The sequence below is a fragment of the Meleagris gallopavo genome, chromosome 8, assembly GCF_905368555.1.
Source record: "Meleagris gallopavo chromosome 8, MGAL_WU_HG_1.1, whole genome shotgun sequence".
NCBI classification, from domain to species: Eukaryota; Metazoa; Chordata; class Aves; order Galliformes; family Phasianidae; genus Meleagris; species Meleagris gallopavo.
This window is the reverse complement of record NC_139411.1, coordinates 1,958,478-1,977,060: the sequence shown is the minus strand read 5'-3', so window position 1 is coordinate 1,977,060 and position 18,583 is coordinate 1,958,478. Positions and strand designations below refer to the sequence as shown.

At 37.0% G+C, this 18,583-nt stretch overlaps 1 long non-coding RNA gene across 1 annotated transcript in view; it reads left to right on the top strand.

Annotated features, from left to right (window-relative positions):
• LOC146543827 (uncharacterized) overlaps positions 1-18,032 on the top strand; it is a 32,999-nt gene extending 14,967 nt beyond the window's left edge. The window contains exons 5-7 of the long non-coding RNA XR_014884796.1: positions 6-132; positions 15,154-15,220; positions 17,020-18,032. This is a non-coding gene — a long non-coding RNA (uncharacterized LOC146543827). The remainder of the gene's footprint in view (positions 1-5; positions 133-15,153; positions 15,221-17,019) is intronic.
• Positions 18,033-18,583: the final 551 nt, after the last annotated feature.

The following is an 18,583-nucleotide window of genomic DNA, read 5'->3' as shown; positions in this document are numbered from 1 at the left end:
CACAGCTTGAAGGTGAATTTTGCTCCATGAATTGTGTCAGCTCGGTCTAAGTGACAAAACTAAGTATGAAGAAGACAGAAGTCTAAATCCTGATGATAGCTGGCTCGGGTCCTAAGTATCCATTTTCTTTGAGTAAGTGGCACTTGAACTCCTAGGACATTTCAATACTTGGTGTTATTTTATTGCTATGCTCTGAAGTCAGACTGGAAACCTAAAACTAGGTCCCATGCAGAGTTAATAAGTTTACAGTTGCTCAAAACACTTTTTTTTAATCGCTGTTAAATTGGGGTATTTCTTTAGGTATTCACCTAAAGTTACTGAGATGTAGACTGGAAAAAAAAAAAATGTTGATGGATATAAGGGAAGGCAATTTGGTGGAGCTATCTGGTGGCTGGCTAATAGCAGGATGTCCACATGGCAACAGCCTTCCTGCCATCGATGAGGGAATATTTTCATTATAAGGGAATTGATTTGGAGAGTCTTTCTGTAATGCTTTCGTTTATTTAACTGGGGATAGGAGGAGAGGAAGAATGTGATTGATTGAGAAAATTGTGCTTTTATGGTAGTACTTTTAAATTTAAAAAAAATAAATGCTTAAGTACCAGATTCTTGCCTGTTATACTACAAGCATAAAGGGGTACAGCAGCGTTCCCAGTGAAACAAGAGCAAGTGTAGGGTCCTGCACCTGGGGAGGAATAACCACATGCATCAGTACAGGTCAGGGGATGACCTCATGGAGAGGAGCTCTGCAGGGAAGGAGCTGGGGGTTGACTGTGAGCCAGCAGTGTGTGCCGGTGGCCAAAAAAAGGCCAATGATATTCTGGAGTGCATTAAAAAGAGTGTGACCACCAGATTGAGTGAGGTCATCCTCCCCCTTTTCTCTGCCCTGATGAGGCCACATTTAGGCCACTGTATCCCGTTCTGGGCTCCCCAGTTCAAAAAAGACAGGGATCTCCTAGAAGGAGTTCAGTAGAGGGCCACAAAGATGATGGAGGGCCTGGAGCATCTTCTCCATGAGGAAAGGCTGAGTAACCTGGGTCTGTTCAACCTGGGAAAGAGAAGGCTGAGGGGGGGATCTGATGAATATGTACAAATATCCAAAGGGACGTAGAAGGGGAATGAGTGAAGCCAGGCTCTTTTAGGTGATGTGCAGTGATAAGAGAAGGAATAATGGCCTAAAACCTGAACACAGGGAGTTCTGTACTAACATACGGAAGAACTTTTTTATAGTGATGGAAGGGTGATGGAGCACTGGAACAGGCTGCCCAGAGAGGTTTGGAGTGTCTCCTTTTGTGGAGATATTTCAAGACCTGTCTGGTTTCCTACCTGTGTTTTTGTTATTGTAGGGTAGCTGTTTTAGCAGGGGGTTGGACCCAATGATCTCTTAAGGTCCCTTCCAACCTCAGCGATTTTGTGAAATGCCTCTTGCATTACAAAGGTAAGGAGGAAATACATGAACCTATGTCCATCTCCGTGCCACACAGGAGAGCCATGCTCTATTTTATTTCCAAAGTCTATAAAAAACCTCTGTAACCACTTTATACATCTGTACTCCAGTACTGCTTTATCTCCCTGAGTTCTCATTGCTGTGACTTTGCTACTGCAGTTCAACCATTTTGTATGTGTCCTCAGTTAAAACATCCTTCTAATAGGCAATTGTAAAGATCAACCATTATGTGCAATATGAAGTTTTGGTTTATCATTTTAAAAGACCTTCAGGAGACCCTACTAAGGCATGCATTGCAGTGTAGTGATTTAAAATGTCAGTATCTGGTTTCATTCTGTGTTTATTTTTTGTTAGTTGTTTGTTAGTTTAGATAATATCATAATATTGGCCTTTCCTTTGATAGGCAAAGATGCCAATGCTCTTGTTGGCTGACTTTGAATCGAAGAAATCCATTATTTCCAATGGGGATTTTTTCCCCCGTTTTACTCTTGCATTCCCCTAGATAACTTCTCAAATGATATTTTTTGTTCCTTTTCTACTTCCTTGCTAGAAGTAAATATTTTCTGCAGATTACTGTATTTTCTTGCCTTGCAATTTTTTCTGTTCGGTGAACTCTTAAACTCTTTAATGAGAGGAGTGTATTCAAATATGCAGATAGAATGGGTAGGTCTGTGGAACTATTTTCCCTTCATTTTTACTGTACGCTGCTTGGATTAAATTACATTTTTATTATATGAATGTATTGATCTCGTTCATGCTTCCCATTTTTTTCTACCTGAATTATTTAGCCTATCATTGATTTATTCTTTTTAATGTGGAGATTTTACAACCTAGTGAAGGAATGCTTTTGTACTGACACCTGATCCTAATTAATGAGTCAAGACAACTTCTCAAGATTGTTACTGTTTGCTTCACAGTTGTTTGGTGATTGGCTGTGAGTTGTTTCGTGGTCTTTGTTTTATTAAAACCACAAAACAACTCACAAAAACACAAACCACCAATTGGCAACTATTGTTAGACATGTACCTGCTCTTTAGAATCTTGTTTTACCACCAGAGAATGTTTCTCTCTTAAGTTATGCTCTTAGGAACCTTTCCTCTAGATTTTCTAGAACTTTTTCTGGTTTTGGTTGTTGTTGTTAAATACTTAATATTTTTCTTTAATATCACTCTCATGTCTCTTTAATAGCAGATAAAGCATTTCTGTAAGTTGAAATGGAGAAACACACAAAGTATTTTGGATCTGTTGTAATTAGCTAAGTCCCTTTGATAATTACCGATGAGATTTGGTATGATCATATCTGTATGACATTTTATAGAGAAAATGCTGCAAATTCTGAAAGGTTTGTGGTTTTTAATTTCCTTCCAGAAAATTCCTCCTGGAGCAGGTGAAAGGAGACTGTAACACGCTGGATAGGTCATTAAAGTTTTCAATTTAAATTGATTACAAGGAAATGATATGCCAAAGGACAAAAACAGTAGATGAAAAGAAGTGTCCTAGATAGCAAGAGAAGATGAATGTTATATGTGTTTCCCACCTCAGACTGTCCGTGACTCAGTATGGTTGTCCAGTATCTCATGATGAGGAGGCTAATAAAAGGCCATAAATCATAGCAAGAAGCTTTTCAAATAATAAAACGCCCCGTCTTCTCACTACAGGCCCAAGTTAGGACCTTGAAATATTGAAAACAAGGCTAACGTTCACCTCTGTGTTGGTGACAATAGCTTCTGTATGTTTTGCATCCGGGGATTCTCTGGGGAGGCAACCAGAGCTCAGCATGTTGCAAGTACAGCAGATTTGTAACCTGCTTATTAGTTACTTATAAATAAAAACTAATATGAGGACTGCGGAAGGTGTTAGTACATAATTCAGCTAACAACAATTATTGAAACTCATAGACTAAGTGAGTCTAGAACTGTTTTGGGGAATTTTGCTAGCTCTGAGATTAGATTTCTCTTCTTCCTGAGTTTGACTCTTGAAGTTCGTGCTCATATTATGGCATGTAAGAGCACGTGTAAGCGTTAACAAGGTATTCTCTTAGCATTTTTCTTTCTATAGTTAAAATTTGATAGAATAATGTCCAATATGCATTTTGAGTTTTCACTAGTGGAATAAAGTCAACAATGCTGGTTTCTAGGAGATGCTGTCATTCTAGTAACCATGCCTGCATTTAAAAAACATATATATGTTACCTGAGTGGTAGATTACGGAACTCAAGAGTAAGTGTAAGTACTTAAAAATAAGAAGTAAAATTGCCCTTTGCCAGTGAAATGGACGCATCCTTGTTTTCTTTCAATTAAAACTGAATAGTGATAAGAAAAACAACCCCTTAATTCTGACTAGTTATATTTGTATGCTGTCTTGTTTGCACTGCAACAAGAGGGTGATGCCGATTGATTTTTCTTTTGAACACAACTAAACCAGTATAGCAGACTGCTCTAATGTTTGTCATTATGAATTTCTGAGGTTATGAATTTGACCCTGAGTTTGAAGATGGTAATTCTCCATACATGTTTGAAAAACAACAGCAAAAAAACAACAAGTACAACATGCTTACAGCTAAAGAACAGTTCCATAGAACAGAAGATTTACAGAAGTCTGATATTTTTGTACAGCTTTTCTGTGAAGTTGAAAATCTGAAATATCTCACATTAGTGCAAGCAATCAAAACCCTGAACCTGAACAGAACCAGTAGAAATAAATGGACTCAGTGACTGCTGAAGTTCACAATGCTGCTGTCAGCTAAGGTACAAAAACTTTGAACTGTATCACATGAAGATCTGAGCAATAATGGACTTTTCTTCTAGGATCTTAGCAGCTGACTGTATTTAATATAAAGTGAAGTCTCTCGATGGTTTATTCAGTGGAAGAGGTGGAAATCTCAATTCTGGTTGATCCCTGCCACTATTTAACAGCTTTTCATTCTCTTGTTACATCTAGAATAGAATCATTTCCGTTATATTTTGAGAACACAGGAGAGAAAAACACAGTACTGAGAGTTAAAGTACTGAGATGTTACCAGATCAGATGAGCCTTTGAATACCTCTTAAAATCACCTTATACTATCTTCTTCCTTAAGAGTCTTTTATTTTTACCGTGTGAATCTCTCAATTAGAACAAAAATTAAACACTAATGACAAGTCTTGATGTAAGTGGGATCATTTAATAAAAGAAAACTTGTTTTTGGTAGAAAAGAAAGGTATTGATATCATAAGGGACCTGAGTTCTGAAGTTCTATTTTATTTGCAGATTCTAGAATATAAGAGAAAGGAAGTTAGTTCATAGCTTTGTATCTTTCACTTGATTATCTTCTGAAAATTTGTGTAGTTTTGGTCATTATGTAGTTACATTTTTCATCCATATTTTTATCACTCAAAACAGCGTCAATCTGTGGTCCGATTTTCATATCAAGGACATGAAAAGTAACTGTACAAAACAAAAAGCTTTTTCGGCGTAAATTTGGAATAATCAAATATAAAAGAAAAGTACAGTAAATATAAGAACCTTGCCTTCAAACTAATTCCAATAAATGAATGATTTGGCTGAGCTAAAACTTTTACTTTCCCAAAAAATAGTCCTTAAAACCCACAAGCTTTGTAACTGCCTTACAAATCCAAAAATGCCTATTGATTGTCTTGATTCTTGGTGATTGCTAATTTGCTAAGAAGGGATGACTTGCTTCACGTACAGTTAGTTCAGGCAGCAAAGTGAAAATTCCGTTTGTGTGAGGTTAAAATGTTTCTACGTCTCGTTTTATAAGGGATAAACAAGAAGATTCAGGCAAAATGTCGTGGATTCATGGCACGTTAATCCCTTCTACAAGGGAAGACTCGCATCATCTTAAAATTATTCTTCTTATTGTTACAACTTCAGCCAGTTTGCCTTGAGCTTAGCAAACGATTCTCCGTTAAAGAAGCCATCTCTATCTCAAATAGAAGTTCTGAAAATACTTTCCTCTTACAATTAATGCATTTCCAGCATGCAAATTAAGGCGTTTGCAGCTGGAAGAAGTTGTATGCTCTACATGGATCAAAAGAGTCTCAAGGCTTGATCAATATTGATAGGTGAATCTGAACTAAATTTAACCTGGACCTTTAAACCACTCTTCTGAACCAACTGTGGTTCAGTATGTAGAGTTAGCAAACTCACTTGAAAATTTTAGTTATTTTACAAGCAAGGAAGACGGAGCTTCATGTCAGCTACCTGCACAGGTATCCTGTGTGAAAATTGTGGATAGAGAATTGCTGTTTTTAGGAAGTTCCTCTTCTAGAATCCACTTAAATTCATTCTTTCAACGACCAGCATCTTAAATTTGTATTTTAGACTCTCTGAAGATGCAATACCAGTAAAATGTAGTTGGGATAGTTGGGAAGAGCAGAACAGTTTTACCAGTCGCAACTCCTAGTGAGTGCATGTGTAAAACAAATATTGCTGGGACAAAAATTGCTGTGTATTCTAATGAGGATCATATTTCCTGTTGTCAGTTGTACAAAAACAGTGCATCTAACATCCAAATGAGTTGAGATGTGTTTTGCTGATTACTGCAGCAGATGGTACATCTCAATTAGGGAAAAATATTTTCTGTTGGCTTATTATACTTTTAAATTAAATTCAGATTGAGTGGAAGATCAAACATAACAAAACAAAAGATTTTTTTTTTTTGCTTCTTTTATCATCAGGCTGGGTATTGCACAAGAGTAATGTATTACATTAAGCAGTAACCATGAATGGCATGCAAAGCTGCTAATTCGGTTTAATTTTTTTCCCACTGTAACATCAGTATGTTCCTGTGACAAAATAAGTTGAGAGAGGGAACCTGGAAGCTGAAATTAATTGTCTGATTTGCATGGAAGTTAACTGGGATATCAAGAGATGATGGAAAATACATCTTGTGTGGGAGAACAGCAGGTTGCAAAGGAGATGGTATCCTCCACTACTTTACATGAAAGGTAACTGATTATATCACGGATTATCTGACTGTGAACATTACAGGAAGTGACTTGGTATATTCTGAGAAATACATTATTGGTACTGTAAATCTCCTCAGTTCCCTTACCAGATATGCCAGATGCTACCATGAAAAGAACAGTAATCAAATGTATATATATTATAGAATCAGTTACCTTTCATGTAAAGTAGTAGTGGATACCATCTCCTTTAGATGTATATGTATACACACTTTACTGACTGAGAAACCAGAATACAAGGAATTTATGTGACTAAGCCCTGACAGCCAAGTAAATTAGGGATATTGTGTTAACTGCTACAATCAATGTTGATCAATGACTATTTTAGCCCAGGAATTACAAGAAAAGGAATCAAACCATTTCACAGCCCCCACTGAAGAAATAGGAACACAATGTTTGTGTTGCTAAGGCTATGATGTTTCCCCTGAGAAACATGTACTTTCGTGACATTTCTTTCATTTGGAATAGATTCCTTATCAGTAAAATAGTACTGGTAGTGCTTTCATTTTGCAGTATGGTAGGGTATTCTGTTGTACTCTGGAAAAAAATGAAGGAGTTTGAGGGTTTCTAAAGGAAATGGGTCACGCTTATTCCTGCTGCAACCTCTTTGTCAATGGATAATGAATTAGATCAAAAATGGGTTTTACCTTACACTAAAGATGAAGCTGACCTTCCTTCAGATAACCACAAATGGACGAAAGTGGTTTTCTTAGTCGTTTTCTATCTGAATGCTAAGTGTTCATTATGATACTTCATTTATCATTGTAAATATTTAATTGTAAGACAAATCTTGGTGTTTTAAAGCTTCTCCCTGCTAGCAGGCCAGTGTGTTTCTGCTGTTGTTATAGATAATTGATCTGAGCCAGGTGTTGAGAATATAGCATGGTTTCCAACAATGGCTGCAGGGCGATCAGGACATCAAAAATTTGTTCTCTGTCTACTGTTCCTGGTTGTGAAGCATGACAGCTTCACATGAAGACTTGAGAATATTTGCAACTTACATTATCTTTGGAGTTGGACGAAATAATTAAATAGTGGAATATGGCTGAAACTGAGACTTGGAATATTTTAGTCTGGTCAGGTGAAAATCCTGTTAAGTGTATTTCAGAACAGTAAAATATCCCACCATACTTGGTGTAGCAAAATGCTTGAAATATGTCTACAAGTATTTAACGGTCATGAGAACTAACTCTGGAGGCAATGGCTCTCTGTAAACTGTGAAAGGTCGAGGAGAACAGGAGAGGTGCCTGAAGACTGGAGGAAAGCCAGCGTCGCTCCATTCCTCAAAAAGGGCAAGAAGGAGGAGCCAAGGAGCTGCAGGCCAGTCATCCTCCCTCCATTCCTGGGAAAGTGATGGAATGACATATTCTGAACATCTTAATTAAGTGGAAGAAAAGAAGGTTATCAGGCACAGTCAATACAGATTGACTAGGAGGAAACAATGCTTGACTAATCTGGTAGCCTTCTGTAATATCACAACGGGGTAGATGGGGGGAGAGCAGTGGATGTGGTGTACCTTGGCTTCAGCAAGGTTCTTACACAGTCTCCCTTAACATTCCTGTAGATAAGACAGGGAACTACAGGAGAGAGTCCAGCAGAAGGCTGCAAATATGTTTAGAGGACTGGAGCATCTCCTTTATGAGGGTAATTGAGAGACCTAGGACTGTTTAGCCTGGAGAAGAAAAGAACGAGAGGGAACCTCACCAATGCTGGGTGGTGCCAGGCTGTTGTCAGTGGTGTCCAGCAAGAGGACAAGGGAGAGTAGGTACAAACTGGAGCCCAGAAAGTTCGAAATGAAGTTGAGGAAAAAAATATTCACTTTCAGGGTGACTGAGCACTGGAATTTGCTGCCCAGAGAGTTTATTTTTTGTTTGGTATTAAAAACCTGCCTGGATGCTTTCCTGTACAACCTACTCTAGGGAACCTACTTCATTTGGCAGGGAGTTTGGGTTAGATGATCTCCAAAGGTCCCTTCTCACTCCTACAATTACATGATTTTCTTTATCAAGGACAGCATCAGTGTAATTAATTCATCTTCTTCCTGCATACTAACATCCCCTTTGTCAAACAAACCAACCAAAAATCATCAAGAAATATAAAATCTACCACGTGATCAGCAGTGTAAATTTTCCCAAGGTACTTTTATTTTTTTTTACCTGAAATGAGTTATCTATTCTGTAATGAGAGGGTCTGGAAAATGTCATTACAGGATAATAGCTGAAACTGCTTCATTTTGAGTTTTATTTTTCATTTTGTCTACTGCTACATCACTCTCATTTGTGTTATCTAAAACTTTTCTGATATTTAAAGGACCCTTTCATTTTGCTAGATGAGTAGAATGATCCTGGCTAAGCCAGAAAACCTAATGTCTGCCCTTTACAGTGTCCTATACTTTGGCCTTGATTAGTGATGTTGCTTACACCGTCAATTATTAGTAGACACTGCTGCTGCTCTGCTCTTTGATCCTCTCAGACCTTTATTCTGCCATGCCTGGTGAATAATGATGATGGGGAAAGATGGTCTGCTTTGTTCAAGGTTTGCAGCCCACTACACATACATTATTTCTTCAGCAATCTTCTGTGATATTTATGAATGTGAACATGTGATTCAAAAGATGCATAATGTCAAATGAATACAAGTCTGTGAAAGTACATTGGGCTTTGGAGGATGTTTTAGTTTCCATTGTACGCTTCAAAGTGAAAACTAACGAACGGTAGCTTTTAGCTGTTTACGCAGACACTTCTAATAGCACAGGACTAAAAAAAAAGAATGATCTGTGCCTTTCAGAATTTCTCAGCAGCCTGGTAAATTCTTCACCGATGGATATTGGTCAATAAACTGTTAGAAAAAGGGAAAAAATAGGGAGCTAGATCAGATTTAGGACTATAGACATGGTTGAACTAAGTTTCTGGCCCTGCTTTGCTCTTCAGACGCTTCTCTGAGATATATATATATATAAATAATGTTATCCGTTCTCCCAGTATTAAGTTAAAGCTTTAAATTTTTAATATCTGTTATTTTAGGTTTTTTTTTTCCCCCACAATACATTTGGAATACACATAAGATAGTGTACGTACATGATGGTTGTGTATTTAGATTGTGGCTATAGCTTTTTTTACCAGTTGAGTTTAAATTCATCGAAGCCTAATTATTGAAGTTGGTTCTACCTCCTGCTCTAGCAGGTTGGCATTTGTAATTACACAAGCTCTTTAAAACTGAGATCATTAAATCTAAAAGGTTGATATCAAAATGTGTTTGTATTTGTGCATAGAGAGAGCGCAAAGTGCAGAAGGTAAGAGCACTGCAAACTATTCAGATGCTTGTGTATGATCTTTCGTCTCTACTATATGAATGCTTCCAAGAAAGCAGAAAGTTAATGTTAGCTAAATGTAAATCAAATGTACGTTTGTGTCCCACTACATTAATAGAATTTATAATAGAGAAAGTGAAGAGCCAAGGAAAGCATGTGTTCAGGCAGTGACCTAACCGAAAGAGTTCTTCAGCTTCTATTTAATCCTCTTCATTGTAAACTTGTAAACAAATTTCTTTTGTAAGCTTGGCTCAGCTATCTCTTCTGTTGTCATTGTTTCACATTTCCTCTGCAAGTGCATCATTGTGAAAAAAAGCAATCTGCTTTTTTTCTCCTTGTTGTGGGAACTGTCTAATACTGAAGAACCTGTTGATCTTGAAGGTGTTTTAGATACAATCAACTTGGTTTTCATGGCAGGTAAACGATAACCTTCAATTTTAGGAAACTGCATTGATGCATATTCTTTTTTTCCTCTTGTAGTCCTATATACAGTATGAAATGGATATTTAATACTGTAAGTCTAATGGGAAATAAGGTAAGGATTTGGAAGAAGAAAATCATACGAAGGGTCATACTGAATAATATTATTAGTTAAGCATCCTGTTTACAGCATTAATAATAAATAAATATTACTAATAAAATGAAAGATAAAGCCCACAGCCAACATACAATGCACCTGGCCTGCTGAGAAAAGATCCTTTCTTTTTCCAGCTGGTTCAGACTTATTCCAACTTTTTATCTATTGGTCTTCTGTGTGGCTGTTACTGAGCGACAATAAATGCACACTGTTCTTGTTAAGGTTTCCCCCCCCCACCAATAGTTCCTTTGTCCTGACTGTCACTGGATATGTGGGAGAGAACAATACAAAAGCAGGGCATCTACAATAAAATAGGAACAATTTTGTTGTTATTATTTTCAGTCTTTGGCTCATGGAAAGCTTAAAAAGTCAGGAGTTTATTCATCAATTTCTTTGAACTTGTGAGATATAAATCTGTATAGGAAAGAAAAAAAGGAAGATGAAAATCAGACAAACTTGATAGATTTCAAAATTATTTTTGTGTCAGTTACTAAGTTTAACAGGTCCTTTGTGCATTTTACATAAATTAGCCTATTAAAACAAAAATGTTTTTTGCAGATTTTAATTCTTATCACTGAAAAATATTAACATCCTCAGTGTACTCTCATGTAAGCAACTGATCCAAAGACATTACATGAGATGGTAATGAAAAAGAACTTGGCAAATGAAAAATTAAGCACATTCCTCTCCCCCCTCTTATGAGACTTTAAATGCTAGAAAATATAGTGCAACTTCAGGAACTGCAAAGAAAAAAAACAGAGAAATCCTCAGGTTGCATTTATGGGATTCATACGTTTAAGCTCTGTCCAGACAAAAGAGAGTCAGAGACATAACTGTTATTACCTATTTGTGAAGGGTAAGCAGCAATAGCAACAAAATTTCTCTTCTTGCAGATAGACAAGGTTCTGTACTGTCACTGGGAAAGGAGAAATTCAGGCTGAACATTAGGGGAATTTTCCTGCCAGGAAAAGTTATCAGACTGGGGAAGTGAACCAAGGGAAGAGATGGGAGCCCAACTGAGACAATTAAAAGACTGAGGAAAATGCACTGTAGGGAGCCCTGTCCAACCATTGCAGGATTGGATATGAACCTGATGTATCTTCTTCGTGTCTACCTTTCTACAGCTTATTAGCCCACAGCCCCTTTCCTCTGCCCTCTGATATCTCCAGAACAACTTCCAGGCTATTTGTGAAAATACTTTTATTCCAAAACACTTGCAGCCTTTGTCCTGGCAGAATGCTGGCCAGCAAACCTTCCTTATGGGGCCACGTGTCTGTTTCAGCTTGTTTTCGGATATTTTTTCTTTTAAGAGACTGAAAAAAATGCATTACTTCCAATCCCGTGAATGGTGGGTGCAATTTTTTTTTTTATTTCAGAAAATTGGGTAATTCAGCCTTTGTTACAGTAATTCTAAAATGTATTGAGTTGGGACTTAACAAAAAATGTGTTCTTTTGGCTTTCAAGTATTTTAAGACAACCTATTGAGCAGATGACATGAGTAACAATAATGATGCAAAAGATCTCTTGTGATCTCCAGAAACTCTGAAAAGAGAATGCCACTTATTAGAAAAATCACATTTGAAAATCAAGTTTTTAGGAGTCATTTGCTCAAAGTCTAGTTGCCAATTGACTTGTTCTTGTGCTCAGAATCCATTAGGCTTTGAGATTCTTACTCACTTATTTTATAATTCCACTTAATTTTAGGCTTGTACAAAGTGTCAGGGCTGTCAGCTGTGGGAAAGGGGATTAGAAAGCAAGTAAAAAAAAAAAAAAAAAAAAAAAAATATTTTTCCCCAGTGTGTCTCTTGTTGTCAATGGCCTTTCAGCAGTGCTCTCTGCCCTCCAGCTGCTATGTGACGTAATAGCGTGTGCTTGAAATCCCCACAGACTTTGGCTATGTACATACAGACATCATTATCAGTTTTTTGCTGTTTGCTAGAAAGACTGGCAAATGTTTGTTTAGAACTATTTATAAATAAATATTTATTTCGTAGGTGCTTGGTGTGGTAAACAGGCATTTTTATGTAATGATTTTATAAGATACTCTATCAGTGTACTATTTTATGTGCAAATAAGCTACTGGTCAGTAGTAGGTCATTGCTTCAATCTCTTTCAAGGAAATACCATTCTTTGGAAGGTGTGTTTTATCTAAGCTGGTAAGAGCATGTTTTCTGATGCAACGCTTTCCATCTACAGAGAATAGAACAAAGGTTATTCACCTCTAGCCTCTGTAACGTCTGTTAGAAGAAGTGTTTGTAGGTTGCCTTTAGAACTGGCTGAGGACTGAGGCGAACTGTGCCTGTGAAGGTTAGTTGTTTTTTCAGAACTAAGTACTTCCACGTTGATCTGTATCAGACAGCCAACAAACAGGAGTCATAATGTTAAGATGCTGGAAAATCACAGCTAAAAAACAAGCTGAACAACTCCCATCACTGCATCCCAACAATATGAAGATATCAGTGTCACATAATGTCCTTTCGGTAGTTTGTTGTTGTTGAGATTAAAAATAAATGTAGGAAAGTATCTTTTACTTTCAGTCTTTTTTCAAAATTCTTTACAGCCACCCAATGAGGAGGAGCAAATCGCTTACTAGAAATTCCACGTTATTGCTGTCAGATAAAAAAAAAAAAAAAAAAAAAGCAGTAAATGTGTTAGCAGTCTGAATAACAGACAGATTGATAGAACAATAGAATGGTCTGAGTTGAAAAGGACCATCTAGTTCCAACCCCTGCTATGTGCAGGTCACCAACCAGCATCCCAGGCTGCCCAGAGCCACATCCAGCCTGGCCTTGAATGCCTCCAGGGATGGGGCATCCACAGCCTCCTTGGGCAACCTGTTCCAGTGCCTCACCACCCTCTGTGTGAAAAAATTCCATCATGGGTAGAGGTTCCTACATGTTAGTTCTTTTACAATATTACTAAGTTAAAAAAAAAACAAAAAAAAATCCAAGTAATCATCCTAATCATTACATAGTGGTAAATAAAACCCTCCCTGGTAATATAGATTTTGAGATGTCAGATGTTGCTCAAATATAAGCTGAATAACATCCTTTTGTTTTGCACTTACTATTGAATTGCACCACCAAAATAATGTGTATGTTGAATTAGTCTGCCTCTTAAACAGTTGAGGGATAGCTTGTAAAATCTTTTTAGATTTTGACTGTAACAGGCTGCAAAATGCTGTAATGACATTGCAAGCACCTTGCCTTTGTAAGTTGTCCTTGTGGGTAGTGTGTCTGCAAAGGGGAAGAAAACAAAGGTCCCAGTGGAAAATAGAAGAACAAGATCAGGACATGCAACCCAGCGATGGATATGGCTATTGCATATACAGTGGTGATGGTGGCTACATAGATTCGTAGAATCACAGAATGGCCTGGATTGAAAAGGACCACAACGATCATCTGGTTTCAACCCCCCTGCTATGTGCAGGGTCACCAACCACCAGACCAGGCTGCCCAGAGCCACCAAAATGCTTCACAGAATGCAAGAAAGTTCTCCTGTTGATGATTATTGCCTTCCCTTTTTATTTTAAACAACTGTTCCCAGTGTAGCTTTGTAAAAATTTGTGAGCTTTGAGCCCCCCTAGATATTTGTTCCAATAGTTTTGGTTACTGTCTGGGTTGGTGGTAAATATAAGTGAGAGTGGAAAGCTCTTAAATCCCTGTGCAGGTTGCATACCAGGTTATAAATGAATGTAGTGGCTGATGAAAGATAAACTTTCCAATTTAAACCGAAACCAAAATGCAACTACATTTCATGTCTTAATTTTATTAAGAAATTAATTAGACTTCGGCCAAAAATAGAGCTCTCAACTGTGATCTGTATTTCATCTATGACATCCCTCTGGAAATACAGGAGCATGACTCTTCCCTGATGCCCTCTTCCCATATTTTTCATAATTCCCATTTTATGAGAAAGATAAGACAATCTAGACCTTTGGCCCTGTGCCCTGCAATGCACCTGAGACATTCATTAATGGTTCAGGAGTTATTTGTGTGTCATGTCTTGTTGGTTAAGTATCACATCCTTATTTAAGGCTTCAAGTTTCTTTCTAATGCTTTAGACATTTAAGTTTTCAAGCAGTGGAACACTTAGTACAAGGTTATTTGAACAAATTAGCTTTAAAGAAAATTTAAACAGAGCTTAATGGTGGTAGTCTCTTTCTTCTACAACTCCTTTTAATGTTATCTCTTCAAAATGGATTAATTTTTGGAAAACATTTTATGCATCTTGAGTTATCATGACTGTTTTCTAACATTCATATGCTGAAAAATGCCCGTGAGTACTCTAAATTTCTCTGTGTATGGAAAAAGAAATGCGTTTTGTAAACTGAGATACGAGCATGATAGTTTAATGATAAGCTGTATTGCAGTGACTCTGATTCTGCTCACCCTGAGTTCTCATCAGGAGATGAGGCATTAACCACCAACTGCCCTCTGCAAGTCACTGATAAGGGACCAGGCACATGCTTTTAAGACTAACTTTACACCCTAATGCAGATGCTTGTATGTAATGTTCATGTTCATTAATAGCACTAGTATTAATTTCAGTGGAGAGAACTGGAAAGAATACTTCTGTATTGGACTGGATGTGATTGATTAATGTGTTTCTGCTCCATTTGGAAAAACAAGTAGTCTGATTAGAGTTTCCAAAATGCATACTGTGTTAACAATAGATCCAGATTAGGACCTGCCCTATTTTTATTATTTTTAAAAACTCTTAAGCAACTTATTAAGTCATACGTTTCTTTTATTACCTTTACCAAACACTGTGCTGGTGCAGTCATGTTACTGAGGGTAAGCAGTTATAACTTACAATTAAAGTTTGTCAGCACTGGCCAATTTTTTTTCAGGGATACTTTCAGACTTTCTTTATAAGGAAGATGTTTCTGTGCTTACAGCGTCAGCTCAACCCAAGAGGTGAGTTAGCTCCCAAGTGTTCTTTTTAAGATTTTTTCCTCTCTGTCTTTCTTTTGGGGAACCAAAATGACTTTTCTTAAAACCTGTGATTAGGAAATCTTTTCCTTGTCTAATATGAGAAAAATAAGAAGCATGGGACTGCAAGATTGAATAATCAGAACAATATTCAGATAGAACTAAAAATACAATTTGAAGTATTCTGTCAAATTGGATCTTTAATACCTCATCCAGAATGAGAAGCTTGATTTTTTTTTTTTTTTAAACAAAAGCTTGGTTTTGCTATTTTCTTCCTAATCTTCCTAATCTTATCTATTTCTTTCCTGTTGTGAATGTTAGTTGCTTTTCATAATAAATATTAAGTAAGCTATTAATTAATTGTTGTCATTATGAACTGTTTCTGCAACAATTGGCTTGATTTAAATTACTGGTTACTAATAACTTGATCAATTTGTGAATGTTTCGGTTGCGCACGTAGTTTAAATTTATTTAAAAATTAAATTCGATTTTTAATTACCGTGGTGATCAGATTAAGAAAGAGGACAATTTCCCCAAATAAGTATTTTCAGTTGCAGTTGTTGAAAAATATGTGCCTCTGGTTGTGTAGATGGAAGTGGTGGCATTGAGTGTGATTTTAAACTGATTGAGTCACTGCTCCTGATTCTGCTGCTCCTGATTTTGCTGCTGTAGGAAGAATGGGTGATTGTGTATTATCTTCTCAGCATTTTCATAACCCAGAGGAGAATTTGTTTTGCAATCATGCAAATTATTGGCATGAACATACGTGCAACGTTTTAGTCAGAGGGGTGTTTAAGATATCCACCATTCCTCTGCTTTGTTTCCTTGGGATAATTCTTAGTTTCCTGTTAGTGGTCCAGGCCCGTTCTGAATGACTCAGTAGTTCATCTATGAAGTTCTCTCATAAAGTATCCTCATTGTCTGCTTATTTCACCGCTGACTGATTTTTGACTGGCCTGCAAGTCATTGAGAATTGCTCTGTTTTCATTCCATCTGTAATGTTCATATTCATAAAGTCCTATCGAAGGCTTTTAAGAAGGTATTAAGCTTTCCATTAAAAATGTAGTCATCTGGAGCCTTGGAAGATGAAGTCTATGTGCAATATGCATCAGTCTCATTGTGTTCATCTTGTGTCCCTCCTTCACTTTACTTTAAAGAACGTATTTTCATATTTTGCTGACAGAAGAAGAAATACATGTGATTTGTTATACTGTACCTCACGTTTGAAAAATGCAGTTGAAAAACATAGCCTATGTTTGTGGCTGTGGAGCCATAGTTTTACAGTTTTTTGAGTTTTCTAAATTCCAAAGTAGTTCAAGATGGGAAAGCAAGAGCCTTATTCCTGCCATTTATGTTATTTCCTAGCCATCCGAGCTGGACCTGCTCCTACATTTCATGCTTAGTTTACATCTGTGTCTGGAGACTCAGTGCTCACCAGTTTTGCACAAAGCTGTCTTTATCACCTACATTATCTCCATGCGCTTTGTTACTAATATAATCGTAACAGGACTTTCTCTTGGCATGATTATCTTAATGGCAAAAAAAGCAAAAAAGAGACAGAAAAGACCTAAAAATGTGAGTTACTGGGAAGGGAAGGTGTCCCTCCTTAGGTTGGCATTTTTTCAGACCTTAGTCTTTCCCTGTTGTACTTTTATAGTGTTTTACATTGGAAAATGAGAAGCACAGTTTTGAAGTTCTAATTTAGAATCCGTGATGGGATGTCAGCCACCATGTGCTGTACGTTACTGTTTTTGTCTTTTGTCTCTTGTTTCTTTCTGTGGCAGATGAGGAGAGCTATAAAAAGAAAGGGGAAGCAGGCTGAAAAGTACCATTCACCACCCCTGCATTAAAATGCCTTTTAACCACTGGCTAATGGCTGTTTTGGTTCCTGCTGCAGCACAACTGCCAAGACACTTCCACTGATGGACAGTTCTGACTTTGAACCTTCAGAGGAGTCCAATTCACAAGCTGGAGCAGCTTGTGCCCACCATGATAGGAAGGGAGTGATAAGAGCCAAGCTGCTGTGTGCCAGGCAAAGGTGAATGACGCTGTATTTCTGCCTCATTGCTATGTCTTATTTTTGTTTAAGGAAGAAAAAATATCAGTGTTCTTAATCATACATTTTAATCATGCTTGGTGTAACGCTGAATAATATTCTGCTTGAAGTCCCACTCCCATAAATGTGTGTAAAGAGCTTTCCAAAAGAAACCTTAGCATGCTGACACTATCCACTTCTGAGGCTATCCAAACAGAAATTTAGTAATGAAAACCCTGGACCAAAACTGGAATGATGCTGAATGACTACCATACCATCAGTTGGCAGCTCAGCTGAATAAAAATTAGCCAAGTACCACAATGTTTGATCCAGCAACATCAACCAAAACAATCAATTATTCTTACTGTGTAATTATCTCTTCTAGAAAGCATGAAAACACTGAAATGCCTTGAAGCCAATTCTCTCTCCACGTCCATTTTCTTCTGCTTACTCTGAACACTCTGGCTATAAATGACTGCTCCTTTGTTTACAGTTTGCACAGTTTATAACTTGTCTGACTGTAACTGGACTCTCACATGTTGTTGGAACTCAAGTAAGTTATAAGCCTTTCTTAAAGACTTACAGGAAGTAAAATCTGACCATGTTTCTTAATTTATTTCCTTGTAAATTTGTTGTTTTATTCATTTTTAACTATTCCCATCCTATTTAAATAACCCTTACCGTGCTTTTTCTCTTTCTTTCAATTTATTTCAACATTTGCTTCTTGTTAATATTATAAATTCTAGGAAAAATTAATTCTGTGCCTGGTGAACAAACATGATCAGTTGTACTGCAGCAAAAATTTATTGGTGGAAAATGTTGGAATGACATTTTTTAAGATATCATTTGTTAAGAATAGGATCTTAGATTTTGTGATATTGTGTTTCATCTCTGAAGAAAAATAACAAGAATCCATTATTGTTATGAATCAAAACTGCACAAATCTGATGTATTTAGGCAGCTTACCAGAAAAGATGAAATGCTGAATTAATAATCAAGAGAAGTAGAACATTGCTGATTTGTAAAAAAGATGTCTTGAGAAAGAGGACTGTAACTTGGCTTGCTAAGCCATTATGACCATGCACAAAGATGCATGGACTCATTTCTCCTCTGGTTTTGGTGGGCAAAATTGCTCTTTTTTGTGTAAGTCTATTCATGTTCAGAGGTATTTTAGAAACTGAGAAGGAATTTAACTTGAAGAAATAATTTATATCTTTCCTTTTTCTTTTAAAGCTTATATTTAACTCATTTACTGACATTAATGCTTCTACTTGGCTAATTTTCAGTTGGCCAAATTTAATGCTTTCATATTA